At 47.1% G+C, this 23,115-nt stretch overlaps 1 long non-coding RNA gene across 1 annotated transcript; it reads right to left on the bottom strand.

The window, feature by feature from the left end:
• Nucleotides 1-5,223: 5,223 nt before the first annotated feature.
• Nucleotides 5,224-21,429, bottom strand: LOC139266784 (uncharacterized). The gene is made up of 3 exons (XR_011593769.1): nt 21,283-21,429; nt 20,693-20,854; nt 5,224-6,637 (listed from the first exon to the last, which is right to left on the bottom strand). It is a non-coding gene; the product is annotated as an uncharacterized lncRNA (long non-coding RNA).
• Between the last annotated feature and the right edge of the window lie 1,686 nt (nt 21,430-23,115).

The following is a 23,115-nucleotide window of genomic DNA, read 5'->3' as shown; positions in this document are numbered from 1 at the left end:
ATGGTGGTGCAGGCTCGAAGCACCGAATGGCCTACTCCAGCACCTATTTCCTATGTTTCTCTGTTTCTCGACAACAGTTGCATTTGCATTGAGTTATGTTTTAGCCTTACCTGCTTTGGCCTGGCCTGGCCATTGTTGTACAGCAGTTGCATTAATGTTTTAGCTTAACTTAACTTATGTTATTATAAGACAATGCACAATCAGTGTAAAATTCAATAAAAACCTTTATTAATGTAACACTTTGTCATTTTTAACAACCCACCCACCACCAACTATAAATCAACAGTGAAATAAAAAATAATAAAAAGATTAAAAAAACACAACAATAACAATAACAATAATAATAACAGTAATAACAACAAAAACACCCCCCTCCCTACCTGCAGCCACGTTTCCCTCCAGATCCTTTTCCCCCCGTATCTTAATCCCAGCTGGCCGTTTTGGTCCCTGGGGACCGAGGCGACACTGGCATGTAGCGGGCTGTTGGGGGGCTGATGGAGGGGAAGATGAAGCTGGGGGATCATCTTCCGAGTAAGAAGGAAGCTCTTCCTCCTGACTCGCTTGAGTGCTTGGGCTAGTACTCAGACCGAGCACGACACCTTGGGGTGCAGCGCTGTGCTCAGCCAACAGCGCATGCCGCAAGGCATTGGTGGCAGCGGTCTGTGCAAACATCTCCTCAAGTGTCTGCCGCTACCTCTGCTTGTGCAACCTGTGAAAAGTCCCGCGTGAACTGTGTAAAAGCCTGGAGATGCTCACGACTTATCGTGACCGTCTCCACGCACAGGGGGATCAAGCCCTCGAACCAATCATCTGTAGGAGGCGAGTGCTCAACTCGCTGACCCGACCTCCGTGGGGTCGGTGTGCGCACTATAATGCGCCTTAGCGTTGCCGGCTGCACGCCGCTTGGTCCCAGTACCTCTTCAGTCTCAACTGAGATCTCCAACGTGGCCGCAGGTTCATCCCCTTCTATGGGTTCCTTAAATTATTCCTCCTCCTCCTCCTCTGGTTCGGTGGTTGTGCAGTCCTCTTCCTCCTCCTGTTCCTCACCACCCGTAGGTGCAGGTGCAGGTGCAACCTCCACTAGCGTCTCTGGTTGACCTTCAAAGCACATTTGAGCTTATTGAGCTTATTAGAACATAAGGGTGCACATTACTGAGAGACGTTACATATTAATGCATCATGTGGATTTCACTGCCTCAGAAAGCTGTCGCAGCTGCATCAGTCGCAGATAGACAGAATAAAGGAGTGAGGGTTTATGGGGAGAGCATAGAGAAGGGGACAGATGGCCAGATGACCTTCCGCTGCTCTTATTGCTTATGTTCTTATGTTGTCAACCTGAGAGTAGTACAAAGGCTGCATGCATGACATGACATGACATCATTCGTATATTGCATTGTAATTAAATGACTTTACATTAATTTAAAACTGTTTGACACATTACTCACGTGACACATGGTACTGTTCCACAACACCACGGGTGGTGGCCGAGCGACTGAGTGTCCCGACCAGTGCCGCTGCACGTTCCTCAAGGTTAGTGAGCTGCTGCACCTGAGCAGGGCCCCCTCTGGTGCACCTCTGCTCAGTGATTGTTAGATATCTTCTTCTGCAAACATAAAAATAGTGTGGCATAAACTAATTGACTATGTTGTATCATGGAAACACAACAGTTTCAAATGTTACATGCAAATAGGATCCACAATTAATGCATGGTTATTGTTTAGGAGCTAAAGCTTGACACATACATCTCTCTGTATTACAGCAGCCAGAGAGACTTAAAAAGGGCACAGGTTCATAGCCCTGTCCATACCTTAGCAGGGAATATATATATATATGTGTATGTAAGAATTTACAAAATTTAATTCAATCCAGGAGATTTTCTATTATAATTATAATTACAATGTTCATCAATACAATATAAAATCAGTACTTACTCTTGCTGACGCCACAAGGCTGTTCCAGCGCTTCCGGCACTGGTCAGGCCCCTTCGCCTCATGGGACACCGAGGAGACGACGTCCGCGATCTAGCCCCAAATTTTCCAGTTAGTCCGGGGTGGAGGTTTCCCACTGCCACCCCAGGTTAATTCGGCCCACCTGGAGTGCATCTCCTGGACGAGGGCCTCGTTTCCCTCGTCTTAAAAAGGGCTTTTCCCTCTTCCACATGACATATCTTTCTTTCCAATCACCTCTGGAACTGATTTTATCTCTCCTCTCCTTTCTCTCTCCTCTCTCTCTCTCCCCCTCCGCAACGGCCTTCTGCGTATGTGTGGATGACCCCTGACCTCCAGAAATGTGGGAAAAGCTGTCCACCAAAAAAAATCGCATGTGCAGAAGGCCGTTGCTGGGGAAGCTTTTGCCTTCCACATCGCTGGCATATCGCTGGGCCCACGTAACATCACTGGCCTATCGCTTCACCCATTTGACTTTGCTGGGCTATCGCCAAGGCGAAAATCGCAATCCAAAAAATGGTCGATGTGCCAGCGATCATGAAGGCTGCAACATCACCAAAGCTGGAACATCGCCCATTGTTTGGGCGATAGCCAGCAAAGTGGAAAGTCTAGCCCTTGTTTTTCCTCGGCCACAAGCAGTGCTGAAAATGCACTTACCTCTTCCATGTCTCCCCTTAGCTGACTGGAAACCCAGCCAGCCAGAAGAGAAATGAAACCTGTGCCACGTAGCCTCATTAAAATATTTAAATGAGAGAACTGCCTCCTGGGGAGTGGGTTGGTTGCCCAACGCTTATCCCGCCTCCGGTAAAACTGGAAGTCGGCAGGTTCAAGGTGGGTTGGTTTTCGATTTGAGAGTTTAAAACCTTTTACATCCTACCCGACCCAAACCCAAATGATTTTGGAAGTTAAAATTCCTCTCATTACATCACTATTGATCTAAGTCTCACCTCGTAACCTTGCTGTGTTCGTCAGATTGTATACCAATAGCTCATTCACTGTTTTTTCTGTTTAATAAGTATAACCTTTGTATCTTAACTTCTTTACTTTTTGTCTTTTAGTTTCCTTCGTAACTGTGATAAACATACGTTACAACAAGGCTCCCTCTAGTCTCTGATTATCACAGACTTGATCTAAAATAAATATCTTACAGCCTTTATAAAAGTTTTTCTCTATATAGGTTTCGGTAATTGTGCTGAATATTATGTGCATTTTACGGGATCATGCAAGTTCTAGCCACCTAGCTCCAGTTCCAATCCCTGCATGTTGCAAACATTGCATTAACTTCTTACAGATATACATATCATTATTTTTGAATTATAGCAAAAAATTCAAATGATAAAAAATTGTAAATTGGTCATTCCTTATCATTTAACTCTAATGGTTCAGTATATTTAACAATACAGCTGTACATTTTTAGGGAGGTCTAAAATGACTCTGTTTATCAGTTTGTAATTCTATCTGTGATATAAACAGATCATTTGTTAAGACAGGTGCAGAAGTGATATAAAGATGGCTCTATGTGCGCTATTGTAATCAGATATTATTGCAGCAAAAGAATCAATGTGCAACACAAGAGCGGCTTTGCACAAGACTGCATAAATCTGACATTCTGGCACCTATCGGTTCCCTATTTATACACTGATAGCACTTAGAAATGTCAGTTCTTTTAATTATATAATCAATTATTTTTAATTGAGCATTTTTAATTAAAAATTTTACACTCACTTCTCCAGGGTTAAGTGTTACCTGGAGGCTGATGAAATTTAATATATAACGTTACTATGGCACATTTCTAATACCTAGTTAGTTCAGTAAAATCTAAGTTCAAGGACAATTTTTGTTGTATTTTTTCCCCTTTTCGCTCCTAAAAGGTGCAGAGTCAGTTCACAGTTCAGTAGTCACTGCCCATCCTCTGCTATCTCAGCCATTTGTTATCTTTTGGACCAGACGATCTCAGGAAGCAAGGGAGGCAAAACTGCCAAGCCAAATATTACCCACATCCAGCAGCCACGCGTGTGTATTTTACAGCCTAGATCAATCAGAAGCATGAACTTTAATCTGATCTTTTGTCTCTCCAGCCCAGGAATACTAAAGTAATTTACAGCTGTCTTACCGCCATCCTAGCTGTGACCAGCTAACACAGCCCAGATTAGAAACTCGAGATTTTCCCAGTCTATTTAGTTTGTTTCCATATTGAAGACTGTACTCATCAATTGTGCCATCAGAGAAAGTTACACAAAATTTGATGTCAATCCAGTGTCAAAAAAGTAACCAATTGACAGTAGAGTAATAATTAAAATGAACACCACAGGTTTAATATCATGAAGGAGGTTAGAGAACGGAAGATAACTACATTTTGCAGCATTCTTTCAGGTTGATTTACCACTGTGCATTTTTTATGTCTCAAGTTACCAGAATAAGCAGATGTATTTAATGAATTCAAAAATTCAGCTCCCTTTGGCTGAACAATTAGTTTAATTAGCCTTAGCTACATGTCTCTGAGTTAAAAAGGTTGTGGGTTCTGAACCCAACTCCAGAGACTTGAGCGCATATATATGGCTGACACTTCATTGTAGTAATGAGGGAATGCTGACCTGTCACAGGTGCCATCTTTCAGATGAGATGTTTAACTGAGGCCCCATCTGCTCTCTCAGATGCCATGGTACTATTCAAAGAAGACCAGGACTGTTCCCTCGATATCCAGCCAACATTTATCCCTTAGCTAGCATCACTAAAACTGATTATCTAATCATTTATCTCATTGCTGATTATGGGACTTTGCTGTCACAAATTGGCTGCAGCATTTCCCTATGTTACAGCAGTGACTGCATTTCAATATGTTGGCTGTGAAGTATTGTGAAAGGCATTATATAAATGCAAGTTATTTCTTTAATCAGTGCACATATTAATAGACAAGTGAATAATATCAAAAATTGAGTGCAACAGAAACTTCCCCAAGGTCATGAGGTGACTTAATGCTGGCTTCACTGCGTTCTGCCACTACTCCAGTTTATAGGAGAAAAAAGGCAGTCACAAGTTTTAAGCCGATTCTTGTAGTTGCTTCTCATAAGCTGCAAAATTCCAACCACAAGGCTTTGTAAGGGGTGGTTCTCGGGTGGTGGTGGGGTGGGGCGGGGGGTGGGGGGGCAGAGGGGGTCAGTTTTCCCTTCTGACCTTATATGAGCGGTTTCGAATCGCTCCCACACTCTTGGTTCTAGACACTGGAATTATGAAGGGACTATGACAGACTTGGACAGACAATCAGTTTCAAGGTAGGAAGCAGGTATGGCTTTATTGTGTTTAAAAGAAAGTAAAAGGCACACCTTTAATAACACACACGGACCAATACACACTGAGGGGGTACAACACATTGAATAAATTGTCAACATACAGCCTGTGGGGAAAAGAATACAGCTTAAACTCTAAATGGGGTAAAGGGGAGAATGCAGATACATTTACACAAGTTATCCCAGCCTCCCCCTCCCAATTCCCCTAGCTAACTAAGTTATAGCTCTGGGGGGTTCAGGGGTTATGCTCACCAATCCCTTTTTAACAGTTGCCGGTGAATCATGGTTTCAGGGTTCACTGCACTTGGCCTTCTAGGCGAGCCGCACCCCGGATGGAGGAGAGGACATCTGACTGCGTAGTCTTCAGTTGGGGTGAGTCCGCTGAGGCGGTAAGTCGCGTTTTGGATGTATGGGGTAAGGACCCACTTTCTTTGGTTAGGAATAGTTTTAGTTAGTCCTTTTTGGTAATTTCTCACCCGTTGGTCTTTCAGAAGTAGATTGTAGAGAGAAAATAAATGTCGATTCTTCGGTTTTAGCTGAGTTGGTTTCGGTAGGTCGTTTTGCTGGTTGTGGTGGCCCGGGTTGTCAATTTGGTTGCTGACAACCTTCCGTTTCATGGGCCTCGTGCTCGGTCAGTCCTTGATGGTTTCTTGTAGTTTTCTCCACTACTCCATTTCTTCACTCCCCACCTCTGGCTGCTGGAGTTCTTTTCCTTGTAAAACTGGGAATAGATACACCCCAAAAAGGCTTCCTTATCTCCCACCAAATCTGGCCCAGCTCTTTGTTTCAATGGAGCTGCTCATTAGTTTTGAGCTCTCTTCTTTGTCAGAATTTGTCGGGCTCATTCAGTAGTAATTTGATTATGATGTGGTAATGTGGAAAATCACCTGTTGGCATTGTTGGAGCAGAGTTTAAACTCTTGGGCTGTTGGGCTGGGCCCGTGATTTCTAGAGGCCTATTTGCAGATGCATACCAATAATGGTCTCCGGTGATTAGCCTGATAGCTCTTGATGCGTTTATTGGGGAGCGATTTTTTATGTCTCACAGTTCTTGTTAGTTATTGATCGACTCATTCTCCCAGACTGATCGAATTTGCTCCAATACCCAATTCCTGAGTGAAGTCCCATCCTCTGTTCTAGCAGTTTCTTCCAAAATGTTCCTTTAGAGATCTTAAACTTGTAAAGCTCTTAGGTATCTTCCTCAGAGGTTTTACTAGGATACCAAAATGTTCATCGAGTTCCAAATTAAATTCCCTTTCCTATGAGTCCAAACACTGGGAGGGGGGGTGGTCTCCTTGAATCCATTCCCTTTTATCCCCTGCAGGCCTCGTCTGCTCCTTTAAACTCATTTGTGTCCCGAAGTTTTTCCTTCCATTTTAAAAGTCCAGAAAGGGATTCTTCTCCTCTGCAGGGGAAAGGTACAAGGAATCTTTGCAAAATATTGGTAAATTCTACAGCTTCAATATTTATTTCCATACTTTTCATACAATTATTGAGATACCTAAACCAACATGACAGTTAGATAACTGAATCAGGATAACTTAAAAAATATATTATAAATATTTGACATATTTAGGAAGAAAGAACTCGCATTTATTTCGTGGCATTCCGCATCCACACTGAGCATTGTATTCAGCAATTGAACCATCAGGAAAGCTAAACAAAGTCAGGTGTCCAAATGTTAACAAATAATTAGTGGAGCACTTCACAATGTAATCATTGTTACTATGGGCCCACGTTTCGGCCTCAGTTGCTCCTGATTTTTTGGAGCAACTGGTGTGGAACGGAGTATCTTAGAAATTCAAATTCTCGGCATTTAGTTTGATACCCCAGTTCTAGTCAGTTAGAACAGTTTCACATTGGAACAGAATTTCTTTTTCAAAAGGGGGCGCGTCCGGCCACTTACACCTGTTTTCAAAGTTTCGGCAGTGAAAACTTACTCCAAACTAACTTATAATGGAGTAAATGAAGATTTTTGTACGCTCGAAAAAACCTTATCTACACTTTAGTGTGTCTCTGTCAGTGTCTCTATCTCTCTGTCTGTCTGTGTGTGTCTCGCACTCTCTGTCTGTCAGTGTCTGTGTTTCTGACAGTGAGGGGAGGGGGAGGAGGGGATAGAGGGAGAGAGGGGAGGGCAGGGGGAGGGGAGGGAGGGAGGCAGAAGGGGGGGAGGAGGAGAAGGGGGGGGAGGAGGAGAAGGGGAAGGGGGGAAGGGGGGAAGGAGGGAGGAGGAGAAGGGGGGAGAGGGGAAGGGGGGAAGGGGAAGGGGGGAAGGGGGGAGGAGGAGAAGGGGGGGAGAGGAGAAGGGGGGGGAAGGAGGGGGGTGGGTGGAAGGAGAAGGGGGGGGAGAGGCCGAATGGGCCGGGCCCGACGGCTGGGCCCAAGACTTCAGGCAGGGCCCGTCCCCAGCACCAGATTTACAGGTAGGTGGCGTTGGGTCAGGTCGGGACCGGGGTCGGGAGCGCGGGTCGGGTCCGGGGTCGGGAGCGCGGGTCGGGTCGGGGGGAGTGTGGGTCGGGGTCAAGAGCGCGGGTTGGATTAGGTCGGGGTCGGTCCGGGGGGCGGGGGGGGGCGGTCGGGAGCACGGGTCGGGTCAGGGGGGAGGAGGGAGGTCGGTTCGGGTCGGTTTGTGTCGGGGGCGGGGGGAGGGCGGTCAGGTTGGGTCGGGTCCGGTGCAGGGAGGGTCGGGAGCGCGGGTCAGGTCCGGGGGGTGGTGAGAGGGAAGTCGGTTGGGTTCGGGTTGGGGGGGGGGCGGCTGGGGAGCACGGGTTGGGTCCAGTCCGGTCCGGGGGCGGGAGGGAAAGCGGGAGTCCGGTCGGTGTTGCGGTCGGGTCCGGTCCGGGGGTGGGGGAACGGGAGTCGAGTCGGGTCGGGAGGAAGCAGGAGCTGGGCGTGGGAGGAGCCTTATGCACACTGCCCCAGTGAGGCCATTCGGCCAGGGCTAGGGGCTGCGTGCTTCGGGCCCCTCCCACACGTTTTGGGCGCCTGGAGCTACTGCACATGCGCGCCCACTGTAGCGCGCATGTGCAGAGGTCCCGGCACTGTTTTCAGCGCAGGGACCTAGCTCCGCACCCCCACAGCTTGTGCTGCACTGCGCCAAGGGCCAGAGGACCAGCAGGGAGCCGGAGAATCTGGAAGTTTTTTTTAGGCGCACTTTTGGCGCGAAAAATGGGCGTCCAGTTTGGGGCTGCGCCGTTCTAGGCGCAGCCCGAAACTTGGGCCCAATATAGGGAGACTCAGCAGCCAATGCGTGCACAATAAAGTCCCTTAGACAGCAAATGAATGAATGATTAGGGAATCTGATGGTGCTAGTTGAGGGAGAAATGTGGCGCCAGAGGGACTGGAGTGCATCATCACTCCCGGCAATCAAATTTTAACGATCATTTAAGTTTAAAGTTTAATTTGTTTAATTTGCTGGTTTTAGTGCCCCCCCTCCTTTTAGCCAGGGGGCACTTGTATAATTTCTGTTTTTAATGTCCTAAATCCCGCCCCCCCCCAAAAAAAGGGGCACTGGAAAACATTTATTTTGGAGTGTGACCCCCCTTGCAGGGGGCATTTGTTTAAAGTGCACAACTAAAATAGTTGAGGGAGAAATGTTGACCAGGATACCCAAAGAGTTCCCTTCTCTTCTTCCAATCGTGCCTTGACTCGCAGAAATGCAGCGCTCCCTCAATGTTGCACTGAAAATACAGTGGATTCAGAGAATATTGCAGCAAAATGTGTAACATTGACTGCTTTTGATATTTCAGACTTGGAGGCAATTTTAAACAAAAATATTCAAAATGGATTTTGCTCTAAAAAGAAAATGACAATTATTTCAGAAATTATGAAGTTTCTTTGTAGAAAAAATTGTCAACACATTTCTGAAAATGTCACTTTGTAGATATGCAAGCAATGTTAATTGTTAAGAGGGGCCTATAGGGGCTAAATTGGAAAGGGCCCAAAGATGGGCACGAGAATTGCGCTGTGTGCGTAGTCTGCACCGGTTGTGTTCAGTGCAGACAGCATGCCAACTTTGTGCTGTCTGCACATTTAAATGATTTTAGAATGCAGCCAGCACTAACTGTTGAGCCTCAGAAGGAGGCCAATATTGTAATAGGCTAGCCAGTTAAAGCTAGCCTGCACTACTTAAAGCCAGCCTGCATCTCTTAAAGGGGAGGTACATTGTGGCGGGAACAGGTTCGAGAAGTCGTGCAGGAAGGTATTCTGACCTGGGAAAGACAGAATAATGGTACAACAGGGAAAGATTGTGTTCCAAGGTTCTCAGACGCTGCACTGGAGGCCTTGGTGGAAGAGATGGAGTGGAGGAGAGATGTGTTCAATCCAAAGGGGCCCAGGAGGCCCTCTAGACAAACTTTGTGAAGGCAATGGGACAAGGTATCCGTGGCAGTCAGTGCCAGGAGTCAAGCCCCGAGGGTCAGGATGCAGTGCCACAAAAGGTTCAATGACCTTACGTGAGTTGTCAAAATCAGTGAATTCATCTTCAAATTCCATATCCCATTAACTGCACCACTAACCTCACTGGTCAATGCATCATCATCATCATCATAGGCGGTCCCTCAAAATGAGGATGACTTGCTACCACGCCAAAAAAAGGACGAGTCCACAGGTGTTTCAATGAAGGACCCAAACGACATCCTGAAGGATGGAAGATGCCTGAGTGTGCATTTTTTAAACGTGGGGTGGCCGTTGCACACCAGCCACCACACGGGCTTGACAGAGCTAAGTCTTGGTCCAGTGGCAAGGATTACCCAAGACAACTGGAGACCAGCTCTGCTGCACGGACCTAGCATGCACACGTATTGCAGTGTGGGCTGGTCCGTGCTGCCCATGGGCCCCTGGCCTTGAACTCGCGCCTCCCCTGGGCCCCGGTCACAAACCCTCCACAGTCTCTCACCGCTTCTTCGCCCCTCTCGCCACTCCTGCTGTACTTGCCCACGCTCCAATCACCGACCTGGGTCTTGATGACGTCATTCTTCACAGTTGTTGCCCTGCTGCACCAGCTCGTGCTGTACCTTGTAGTGGCCTGCATCCACGCTGCCCACGGCCGCCGCTCGCCGCTCCTTTTATGGCCCCGACCCACTGTTGATGTTCCCTCGCAGGTCGGGGCCACACCGGATCAATGCACCACACCTCCATCACTCACCTACCCACAATCTCTATCAATCATGATTCATACCTAACATACATAGCTTCACCTTACCCTCACACACTTAGCACTGCTGCAAGCCTCACCCTGACAGCCACATCACCCAAATACATTGCACCACACTCACTAACACACTTCCTTCTCTTATCCATAATCGGAAGCAGCCGGAGCTAACTGGCAAGGGACAGGTGCAGCTGCATGTCCTTACCCACATGGAGGAGACGGTGCCCGTTATCATTGGAATGGCAATTTATGATCCCATGGCCAGCAGCAGGACTGAATCAATAGAAGAAGACAGTATCCTCACACCTAATCCTCCTTCTCACATCTCACATTACCCTCATCCCACAGCCTCTTCTGATTTAAAAGCTGCAGATTGTGTAAACATGCACCTCTTAGTATCCTCCCTCCCTACACCTACTTTCTCCTTTTAGATACCCAAGAACTGCTACCTGGCCAGTCATAGGTGGAAGAGCAACAGGTGGAAAGAAGACAGTGATGATGAATAAACACCATCACTTGAGGTCACACTCGCAGCCATTGGCTCAGATACCGATACTGTGCGTAATTTAGAACATAGCTTAGAGGCAGGATCTGCACGTGGTGAGACACAGGCATTGAGTGGCCTGCAGCCAAGGCAGGGGACAAGGGTAGCACAGCTGCAAGCTCCCCGAAGGGCAAGGTCACACATGAGTTCTGCTGCAGAGGATTCAGATGAGCACTTTGATGAGGCGGCCTACAGAAGTAGGCCGATGTGTGTGTCATCATCATACGCAGTCCCTCAGGATCGAGGAACACTTGCATCCACTCTTAGCATGAGTTCTTAGGTGACTGTACAGTCCAATACGAGAACCACAGTTTCTGTCACAGGTGCAACAGATAGTCGTTGAGGGAAAGGGTGGTGCCATGTATGTAACCTTCATGTAACTGTAATCTTCATAACAACACTGCACAACCTGGAGGAGGTGCTACACCGACTGGACCGGGTAGGCCTGCGACTAAAGAAGTCCAAGTGTGTGTTTTTGGCCCCAGAGGTCGAGTTTTTGGGCAGGAGGGTTGCCGCAGACGGAATCCGGCCTACCGAATTCAAAACGGAGGCGATTCGTCGTGCGCCCAGGCCCGGCAACACATCGGAGTTGCGTTCATTTCTGGGACTCTTGAACTATTTCGGGAACTTTCTGCCGAACGTAAGCACATTGTTGGAGCCGCTACACGTGCTCCTGCGTAAGGGTTGCGATTAGTTTTGGGAGGACTGTCAGGAACGGGTTTTCAATCGGGCGCAGAACCTGCTTTGTTCTAATAAGCTGTTGACCCTGTACAACCGCTGTAAAAAATTGGTTTTGACATGTGATGCATCATCCTATGGGGTTGGGTGCGTGTTGCAGCAGAGTAATGATGAGGGCCAACTCCAACCTGTGGCTTATGCCTCCAGGTCGCTCTCCCAAGCAGAATGGGGATATGGGATGGTTGAAAAGGAAGCACTCGCATGTGTCTACGGGGTGAAAAAGATGCACCAGTACCTTTTTGGCAGAAGGCTCGAGTTAGAAACGGATCACAAGCCGTTAACATCCCTGTTGTCAGACAGCAAAGCTGTCAATGCCAATGCATCAGCTCACATACAGCGATGGGCTCTCACGCTGGCTGCGTATGACTACACCATACGGCACCGGCCAGGCACCGAAAACTGCACTGACGCGCTCAGCAGGCTTCCACTGGCCACCACTGAGGGGGCAGCTGAGCAAAGCGCTGAGATGGTCATGGCTGTTGAAGCCTTTGACAGTGCAGGCTTCCCCATCACAGCCCGCCAGATCAAAATCTGGACCAACAAAATCTGGACCAACAGACATCCCCTCCTATCCTTGATTAAGAAATGTGTCCTGGCTGGGCATTGGGCGCCCGCACGCGGAGCATGCCCCGAGGAGGTCAGATCGTTTCACAGACAGATGGATGAGCTCTCCATCCAAGCCGACTGCCTACTATGGGGCAGCCGGGTAGTCATGCCCCAGAAGGGAAGGGAAGCATTCATCAGGGAACTCCACAGCGAGCACCCAGGCATCGTGCTAATGAAGGCACGTGTATGGTGGCCGGGAATTGACTCAGACCTGGAACACTGGGTTCGCAGGTGCACGATGTGTGCCCAGCTGGGCAACGCCCCCAGGGAGGCCCCACTCAGCCCGTGGCCCTGGCCCACCAGGCCATGGTCACGTATTCATGTAGACTACGCGGGCCCGTTCATGGAAAAAATGTTCCTCATTGTTGTTGATGCGTACTCGAAATGGATCAAGTTGCATCATATTGAATTCGTGCACGACATCCACCACTGTGGAGAGTCTGCGTGCGGTCTTTGCAACCCACGGCTTGCCGGACATCCTGGTTAGCGACAATGGCTCGCGTTTCACTAGCTATGAATTCCGTGAGTTCATGTCGGGTAATGGCATCAAACATGTCAGGACGGCACCGTTCAAGCTGGCTTCCAATGGCCAGGTGGAACGTGCAGTCCAAATCATAAAACAGGGCATGCTCCGGATTCAAGGACCCTCCCTTCAATGCTGCCTATTGCGCCTCCTGCTGGCCTATAGGTCCCGACCGCATTTGCTCACAGGAGTCCCGCCCGCGGAACTACTCATGAAACGTACACTTAAAACTCGGCTGTCCCTCATTCATCCTGTCCTGTCAGACATTGTTGAGGGCAAGCGCCAGTCCCAAAATGAGTGCCATGACCGTAACTCAAAGGGGAGATGTATAGAAATCGATGATCCTGTATTAGTTCTTAATCACGCTTTGGGGCCCAAGTAGCTTGAGGGTACTGTAATCGGCAAAGAGGGGAATAGGGTCATAGTGGTCAGACTTAACAATGGATAGATATGCCACAAGCATCTGGACCAAGTAAAAAAAAGGTTCAGCATGGACACTGAGGAACCTGAGGAAGATCATGAGATGCTGCCCACACCACCGCCAGTGAACGAGCAACAAGAACATTCAGCAGCATGCAAAGTCACTGCGGCCAGCCCGGACAAGCCGGAATCACTACAGGTGACAGAGACGCATGCCAAGGCTCAACAACCAGAGCCCCAACTGCAGCACTCCACGAGAGAGCGTCGACCGCCTGAAAGACTTAATCTTTGACCCCATAAGACGTTGGGGGGAGGTGATGTCATGCATGTAACCTTCATGTAACTGTAACCTTCATGTAACAACACTGCATACTGTATACACCTAAGAAATGCACACCTTGACCACAGGGGGTGAACTTGTGGGAGACATTCCTCACCTGGTCATCCAGGTATATAAAGGGAGGTCCCACACAGTGTCATCACTTCTTGGTCCTGTGCATAAAGGTTCAGGTCACAGAGTGACCTTGTCTGCAGAATGTGCCTCGTGTAAATTTATAGTAGTGTGTAAGGACATTACAATTACAGTGACTGAATAAGTTAAATGCCGGTTTTATTACATGGTATTATTATCATTTTTTTGGATTGAATTCCAGAGCCATTTTTCTGTTAAAACTGTAAATCAGTGGCCTTCTATAGTTGATATTCATATATGAATGCCTTTTATAAATAGTCCTTTGCTTACGTCTTTAATTTTTATTCCTTACCGTTTTTTCAAGATGAAAATACACAGCAGGATGATATGCACAATGTAGGTTAGAAATTGCTACCTAGAAGCTGAATTCCCTTGGGAAGTAATTTGGGGGAAGATCTGGGGTGGGACAGATCAACCACCCACCCACCAGTTGTGTTCCTGACCCTATCCCACTGAACGACATTAGGATCATTTACATGGATTGGCTGGGCACCTACCTCAGAAACTCTCACAGGCCAAGCCGTGGCAGTCCAAAGAAAGTCAAGGAAAGAATCTGTCCGTTTCTGAGAACTGGATTCCATACTGCAATCAATTGCTCTGTGATTGATTGCAACAAGGAAATCCTGGCTTTTTAATATGTAAGTGCCTCTCCCACCCTAGCAACACTGGATGCCAGGGATGCATAGATGCCTCATGTACCAAGGATTACTAAGGGCACATATATGGGAATGAAAAATCTAAATACTGTGGATGCTGGAATCTGAAATAAAAACAGAACATGCTTGAAATCTCAGGCAGACAGTATCTGTGGAGAGAAACAGAGTTAACGTTTTGGGTATGTGACCTTTCGTCAAACCTGGAAAAGTTCGAGATGCAACAGATTCTTCAGAAAGTGCTGGGGCAGTGAAAGCGGGGAGGATAACATAGAAAAACATAGAAAATAGGTGCAGGAGTAGGCCATTCGGCACTTCTAGCCTGCACCGCCATTCATTGAGTTCATGGCTGAACATGCAACTTCAGTACCCGATTCCTGCTTTCTCACCATACCCCATGATCCCCTTAGTAGTAAGGACTACATCTAACTCCTTTTTGAATATATTTAGTGAATTGGCCTCAACAATTTTCTGTGGTAGAGAATTCCACAGGTTCACCACTCTCTGGGTGAAGAAGTTCCTCCTCATCGCGGTCCTAAATGGCTTACCCCTTATCCTTAGACTGTGACCCCTGGTTCTGGACTTCCCCAACATTGGGAACATTCTTCCTGCATCTAACCTGTCTAAACCCATCAGAATTTTAAACGTTTCTATGAGGTCCCCTCTCATTCTTCTGAACTCCAGTGAATACAAGCCCAGTTGATCCAGTCTTTCTTGATATGTCAGTCCCGCCATCCCAGGAATCAGTCTGGTGAACCTTCGCTGCACTCCCTCAATAGCAAGAATGTCCTTCCTCAGGTTAGGAGACCAAAACTGTACACAATACTCCAGGTGTGGCCTCACCAATGCCCTGTACAACTGTAGCAACACCTCCCTGCCCCTGTACTCAAATCCCCTCACTATGAAGGCCAACATGCCATTTGCTTTCTTAACCGCCTGCTGTACCTGCATGCCAACCTTCAATGACTGATGTACCATGACACCCAGGTCTCGTTACACCTCCCCTTTTCCTAATCTGTCACCATTCAGATAATAGTCTGTCTCTCTGTTTTTACCACCAAAGTGGACAACCTCACATTTATCCACATTATACTTCATCTGCCATGCATTTGCCCACTCACCTAACCTATCCAAGTTGCTCTGCAGGCTCATAGCATCCTCCTCGCAGCTCACACTGCCACCTAACTTAGTGTCATCCGCAAATTTGGAGATACTACATTTAATCCCCTCGTCTAAATCATTAATGTACAATGTAAACAGCTGGGGTCCCAGCACAGAACCTTGCGGTATCCCACTAGTCACTGCCTGCCATTCTGAAAAGTACCCATTTACTCCTACTCTTTGCTTCCTGTCTGACAACCAGTTCTCAATCCATGTCAGCACACTACGCCCAATCCCATGTGCTTTAACTTTGCACATTAATCTCTTGTGTGGGACCTTGTCAAAAGTCTTCTGAAAGTCCAAATACACCACATCAACTGGTTCTCCCTTGTCCACTCTACTGGAAACATCCTCAAAAAATTCCAGAAGATTTGTCAAGCATGATTTCCCTTTCACAAATCCATGCTGACTTGGACCTATCATATCACCTCTTTCCAAATGCGCTGCTATGACATCCTTAATAATTGATTCCATCATCTTACCCACTACCGATGTCAGGCTGACCGGTCTATAATTCCCTGTTTTGTCTCTCCCTCCTTTTTTAAAAAGTGGGGTTACATTGGCTACCCTCCACTCGATAGGAACTGATCCAGAGTCAATGGAATGTTGGAAAATGACTGTCAATGCATCTGCTATTTCCAAGGCCACCTCCTTAAGTACTCTGGGATGCAGTCCATCAGGCCCTGGGGATTTATCGGCCTTCAACCCCATTAATTTCCCCAACACAATTTCCCGACTAATAAAGATTTCCCTCAGTTCCTCCTCCTTACTAGACCCTCTTACCCCACTTATATCCGGAAGGTTGTTAATGTCCTCCTTAGTGAATACCGAACCAAAGTACTTGTTTAATTGGTCCGCCATTTGTTTGTTCCCCATTATGAGTTCCTCTGATTCTGACTGCAGGGGACCTACGTTTGTTTTTACTAACCTTTTTCTCTTTACATATCTATGGAAACTTTTGCAATCCGTCTTAATGTTCCCTGCAAGCTTCTTCTCGTACTCCATTTTCCCTGCCCTAATCAAACCCTTTGTCCTTCTCTGCTGAGTTCTAAATTTCTCCCAGTCTCCAGGTTCACTGCTATTTCTGGCCAATTTGTATGCCACTTCCTGGCTTTAATACTATCCCTGATTTCCCTTGATAGTCACGGTTGAGCCACCTTCCCTTTTTTATTTTTACGACAGACAGGAATGTACAATTGTTGTAGTTCATCCATGCGGTCTCTAAATGTCTGCCATTGCCCATCCACAGTCAACCCCTTAAGTATCATTCGCCAATCAATCCTAGCCAATTCATGCCTCATACCTTCAAAGTTACCCTTCTTTAAGTTCTGGACCTTGGTCTCTGAATTAACTGTTTCATTCTCCATCCTAATGCAGAATTCCATCATATTATGGTCACTCTTCCCTAAGGGGCCTCGCACAACGGGATTGCTAATTAATCCTCTCTCATTACACAACACCAGTCTAAGATGACCTCCCCCCTAGTTGGTTCCTCGACATATTGGTCTTGATAAACATCCCTTATGCACTCCAGGAAATCCTCGTCCACCGTATTTCTTCCAGTTTGGTTAGCCCAATCAATGTGCATATTAAAGTCACCCATTATAACTGCTGCACCCTTATTGCATGCACCCCTAATTTCCTGTTTGATGCCCTCCCCAACATCACTACTACTGTTTGGAGGTCTGTACACAACTCCCACTAACGTTTTTTGCCCTTTGGTGTTCTGCAGAAAGTACAAAAGGGAAGGCCTGTGATCGGATGGAAGGCAGGAGAGATTTAAGAGACAAAAGGAATGATGGGCAAAAATTAGATGGAAATGGCACAAGTTGGGAAACTAAAGATGAGTCTCGATGGGGTGTGTATGGCAGAATCATCACCAGCTGCTATGGGAGAGAGAAAAAAAAGAGGCGGTTTATTAAAAAAAAAGGGACGAAAGGGAAAAACAATGGCCCAGAAATTGCAGCCTCCCCGGGTCCGTACGAAGTTTCTAACGACCTGGGAAGGCATCGTAAAAGCTAATTTTCAGCGCACAATGCGCATGCGCTGAAAACTGGCTTTCCCGATCTGCTTGACAGATCCAACGCAGATCGGGAGCGAGGACATTTGCTTGGGCAAGATTGTGGTATTTACTCATATCTTGCCCAACAAATATCCTCAAAATTCTTGCGCCTGTAAAAGCAGGCACGTAGCCTACTTTTACAGGTACGTGTTTAAAAACACACACAAATATAATTAAATTAAATTAAATAAACACACTTTATTGTTAAAAACTCTGCCCACTGAGGTAAGTTTATTTTCAACCCGAATTACAAAACTTTAAAAAAATCGGAAAAATATTGTTTTTTTCTAAGGCATTTATTAACTTTAATTTCAATTAATTTTAATTATGTGAGGTTTTTTATTTTTTATTAGTGTGTTTGTTTTTTTCCCCCCATTAATAGCAATGAGAACTCGTAGATACAGAGCTCGCATTGCTATTGATGGGAAAGCTGTGGAATGCTGTACCTGATTGGCTGAGCATCACACGTGACTGCAACTTCTGCGTGGGAACCTGGAGGGCGGGAGCTCGTTTTGCAGCACAGAGAAGGCCTCCCCAATGGAATTGTAGGCTTCTCCCGGACCACCAGGTAATTTCGTAGAAATGTTTCAGGTCGGTGGCAATTGCCCTCGGGAAGTCTCCGACTGCAATTTCTGGGCCAATATAGGTAAAGGTTATGGTTTGAAATTGTTGAATTTGATGTTGAGTCCAGAAGGCTGTAAAATGCTTCATCTCCTGACCTCGCTGCTGGCCTCGGATCCTGACCTCACTGCTGACCCATGCTGACCTTTCCTGGGTCCCGACTTCGCTGCTGACCCGTGCTGTACCTTTCCTGAGCTTGACCATGCTGCTGGCCCATGGTGAACCTTTCCTGGGCCACGACCACAAGGCCAGAATGCATGTGGTAACGACCAAAGCATAAGCAGCTGGAGAGAGCACGGCATGTTGGAGCTGAAGCCAGGGGCCCGGGATACAGTGTCAGTATTCTATGGACAAATACGCAAACTGCTCCAAGATTAATGTGCTCACCTACACTGAAATCTCTGACAACCAAGGACTGTTGAGTCCAGAAGGCTGTAAAGTGTCTAAACGAAAGATGAGGTGCTGTTCCTCGAGCTTGCGTTGAGCTTCATTGGAACAGTGTAGGATACCGAGGATGGAGAGGTCAGAGTGGGAGTGGAGCAGAGAATTAAAGTGACAAGCGACTGGAAGGAGGTGTTCGGCAAAGTAGTCACCTAATCTGTGTTTGGTCTCCCCAATGTAGAGCAGACCACATCGTGAGCAGTGAATACAGTATATAAATTGAACTAAGTCCAAGTAAATCGCTGTTTCACTTTGAAGGAATGTTTGGGGACCTAGACAGTGGGAAGGGAGGAGGTAAAAGTACAGGTGTTGCATTTCCTGAGCTTGCATGGGAAGGTGCCGTGGGAAGGGGAGGGGCTGCTGGGGGTTATTGTGAAGTGGACCAGGGTGTCGCGAAGTGAGTACTCCCTTCAGATTACTGAGAGGGGAGGGGAGGGGATGAGAGGCAGGTGACACTAAACTGGGTGGTGGAGTGAGCTGTGAGGAGGATGCTAAGAGGCTGCAGGGTGACTTGGACAGGTTAGGTGAGTGGGCAAATGCATGGCAGATGCAGTATAATGTGGATAAATGTGAGGTTATCCACTTTGGTGGCAAAAACAGGAAGGCAGAATATTATCTGAATGGTGACAGATTAGAAAGAGCGGAGGTGCAATGAGACCTGGGTGTCATGGTACATCAGTCATTGAAAGTTGGCATGCAGGTACAGCAGGCGGTGAAGAAGGCAAATGGCACATTGGCCTTCATAGCGAGAGGATTTGAGTATAGGAGCAGAGAGATCATACTGCAGTTGTACAGGGCCTTGGTGAGGCCACACCTTGAGTATTGTGTACAGTTTTGGTCTCCTAATCTGAGGAAAGACATTCATGCTATTGAGGGAGTGCAGCGAAGGTTAACCAGACTGATTCCTGGGATGGCCGACTGACATATGAAGAAAAACTGGATCGACTAGGCTTATATTCACTGGAATTTAGAAGAATGAGAGAGGATCTCATAGAAACATATTAAATTCTGATGGGATTGGACAGGTTAGATGCAGGAAGAATGTTCCCGATGTTGGGGAAGTCCAGAACCAGGGGTCACAGTCGAAGGATAAGGGGTAAGACATTTAGGACCGAGATGAGGAGAAATTTCGTCACTCAGAGAATTGAGAACCTGTGGAATTCTCTACCACAGAAAGTTGTTGAGGCCAGTTCGGTAGATATATTCAAAAGGGAGTTAGATGTGGTCCTTACGGCTAAAGGGATCAAGGGATATGGAGAGAAATCAAGAATGGGGTACAGAAGTTGCATGATCAGCCATGATCATATTGAATGGTGGTGCAGGCTCGAAGGGCCGAATGGCCTACTCCTGCACCTATTTTCTATGTTTTTGGTGGTGGGATCACGCTGGAGTTGATGGAAATAGCGGAAGATGATCTGTTGAACGTGGAGGCTGGTGGGGTGAAAGGTGAGGACAAGGAGAACTCTGTTGTGGTTCTGGAAGGGAGGGCAGGGGGTGAGAGCAGAGGTGCGGGAAATAGAAAGGACATGGTCGAGGGCCATGTTAACCATGGTGGAGGGGCATCCTCGGTTGAGGAAAAAGGAAGACATAGCAGAGGCACTAGTGTGGAAGGTGGCATCGCCAGAGCAGATGCGACGGAGACAGAGAAACTGGAAGAGTGGAATGGAGTCGTTATAGGATGTGGGGTGGGAGGTAGTGTAGTCTAGGTAGCTGTGGGAGTCATTGGGCTTAGTTTGTCAATAGACTATCCCTAGAAGTGTGAATGATATTACAACATATCATTCGTGAATTTGTATGTGTCAAGCCATTTGTGGGCGGGTGAAGTGTGCATCCACCCACGAATGGGCTGGAAATTTAGATGGGTTGATAAAGGGGCACATATAAAATGTATTCAGTTTTGTGACTGTATTTTGCTCTGTGTGAATGCCATTGTCATAGTTGTGGATGGTTTTAGAGCAATGGGCTGGATTTTAGGGAGGTTTGTGACCGGGTTTTTGCCGCGATTTGACCCTCCGCGGTGAAGACCCGGTCACCCGGTCGCTAAGCCCTGTCGGGATCCTCGGTTACCTGTTTGCAGCGGCGCTTGGAAGCACCAATGGGGGAGCTCTGCTGTGGGTGGAATGACTGGGGTTTCGACAACATCCGAGTTTTCAGACTCACGCTGTGCCCCGAAGAGCGCTCGGTAAAACCTAGCCGTGCAGGGCTGCCAGCAACGGTAAGTTGGAAAATCTGAAAAAAAGGCAAGTTAAAATTTTTATTTTAAAATTTTTTTGCAGCGATTTCTTTGTTAAGGGCTTGGTAATGTTTTTGGAATATTTTTTTGAATTTTATTTCCCCCCCCGCACCAAGGCCTCTCTCGCAGCATTCTCGGCCCCGTACTAAAGTTGGCGAGGATCGCGTTTTTGCATCGCAAACAATTGTGCAACGCCTCCCTTTGTGACCTCCAAAGGCTGAAAGTTAGGCCTTAAATCATTAATACAGCAAAAACGCTAATTTTCCCGCTCTGCCTCCGTTTTTGCCCCAAAACGGAGAAAGCCGAAAACCCAGCATTTGTGTAATTTGTTGGGATAGAGCAATTGAAGGGAATTATTAATGCGTTTGTGGTCATTTAAAAATGATCTTGTGATGCAACAGTTATCCAAGGTCATAATACAAACCATGTTAATTGCCTTCAGTCTTTGAAAGTAAAGGTATCTTTCTCTGCTGTCTGTAATGATCATTATTCAAGCTTTTAACTCCTGGCCTGTGGGGTGAGGGAGCGGGAGGGAGCCAGACTGGGAGAGCCTGTGGGGTGGGGGTGGGGGGAGGCAGTTAAATGAGGTTTTCCTGCAGTGTCTCAATGCTAACCTGCTCTCTTGAGCAGGCGAGAGCAACAGCCGTCCCAAGCTGGCGGGGTCTTGTTTAAATATGCAGATACACACATGACCCAAACTGCTATATAGTCAGAGGCCTGAGCAAGGTGGCAGTGATGGCTTCATCGTCAGGCTAGACCTGCAGGAGGAGGATCCTGGGCCAGAGGAGGCCCAGGTAGGTAAGTTTGTAAAAATAAAAATTTAGAGGAGTGCTGCTCCGGGTCCCACAAGGAGGCCTTGCTACTTCCTTCTCATGGCCCCATTGCACCCCCCAACCCCTGATCGCGTCCAGAGTCTTCCACCCCCCCCCACTTATTTGACTGCCGGCCTCTAATCTCATGGGTTTATGGCTGCCGTCTCCAGCTGCCCGAATTCCCCACTGCGGCTCGGATCAGTTGGGTTTAGGGGAGAGTCAGAGATCATTTGTGTAAATAAAGACCAACTGTTAATATCCATGGACTTCCCGGTTCTCGCCCCTTTTAAAATCGGGGCTGTTATTGCAGTGTTATTGAACAGGCATCATCATCATAGACAGTCACTCGGAATCAGTGAAGACTTGCTTCCAATTTAAAAGTGAATTATTTGGTGGCTGAACAGTCTAATACGAGAGCTACAGACTCTGTCACAAGTGGGACAGATAGTCGTTGAGGGAAGGGGTGGGTGGGACTGGTTTGCCGCACGCTCTTTCCGCTGCCTGTGCTTGATTTCTGCATGCTCTCGGCGATGAGACTCGAGGTGCTCAGCACCCTCCCGGATGCACTTTCTCCACTTAGGGCGGTCTTTGGCCAGGGACTCCCAGGTGTCAGTGGGGATGTCGCACTTTATCAGGGAGGCCTGTAACGTTTTCGCTGCCCACCTTTGGCTCGTTTGCCGTGAAAGAGTTCCGAGTAGAGCACTTGCTTTGAGAGTCTCGTGTCTGGCATGTGAACTACGTGGTTTGCCCAGCTGATCAAGTGTGATCAGTGCTTCAGTGCTGGGCATGTTGGCCTGTCCTAGGAAGATGGTGAAAGCAGATTATTTTAATTAATTCAAATGCAAATTAGATAGATTTCTTTCAGAAAATAATATTTGGAGATAAAGTACATAAATAATTTAAGAACTAACATATGGGGTTCAATTTTCCCCAAGTCTGTTTTCTGGCATATTGCCAGAGTTATGCACTAGTTACTGTGATTGAGGCCAGATGGCAGGAGCTGGACACCAATAGAGATCACATAAAGGTTCCACCCAAAGAAATGAAGAAACACTGGAACCAAGTTGCAGAAGATTACTACGCAGTGGTGACCACCAAGAGATCTGGAGGCCATTATAAAAAGAAATGGCAGGACCTTGGTCAAGTCGTTAATGTAAGTAATATTTTCATTTATTCAATGGAATTGCAATTGCAATTGTAAATGTGACCAGCTGTATATGTCCCACCCAGCAGAAAGACACCCTCTCTAAAAAGTTGCATTTTCATCTTTGCAGAGGAAGGTGGCACATAACAAAAGGGAAAGAACTCGAACAGGAGGAGGCCCGGCAAATCGGCACCCACTGACACCCTTGGAAGAGAGGGTTGCTGTTTTGATGGGTCCTGCTTGGAAAAAAGCAATCAGTACTGCACAAGCTGGGCCCATACTCGAGGGAGAGTGTAAGTCC

The sequence above is a fragment of the Pristiophorus japonicus genome, chromosome 7 (assembly GCF_044704955.1).
Source record: "Pristiophorus japonicus isolate sPriJap1 chromosome 7, sPriJap1.hap1, whole genome shotgun sequence".
NCBI lineage: Eukaryota > Metazoa > Chordata > Chondrichthyes > Pristiophoridae > Pristiophorus > Pristiophorus japonicus.
This window is presented reverse-complemented; position numbering and strand designations above follow the sequence as displayed.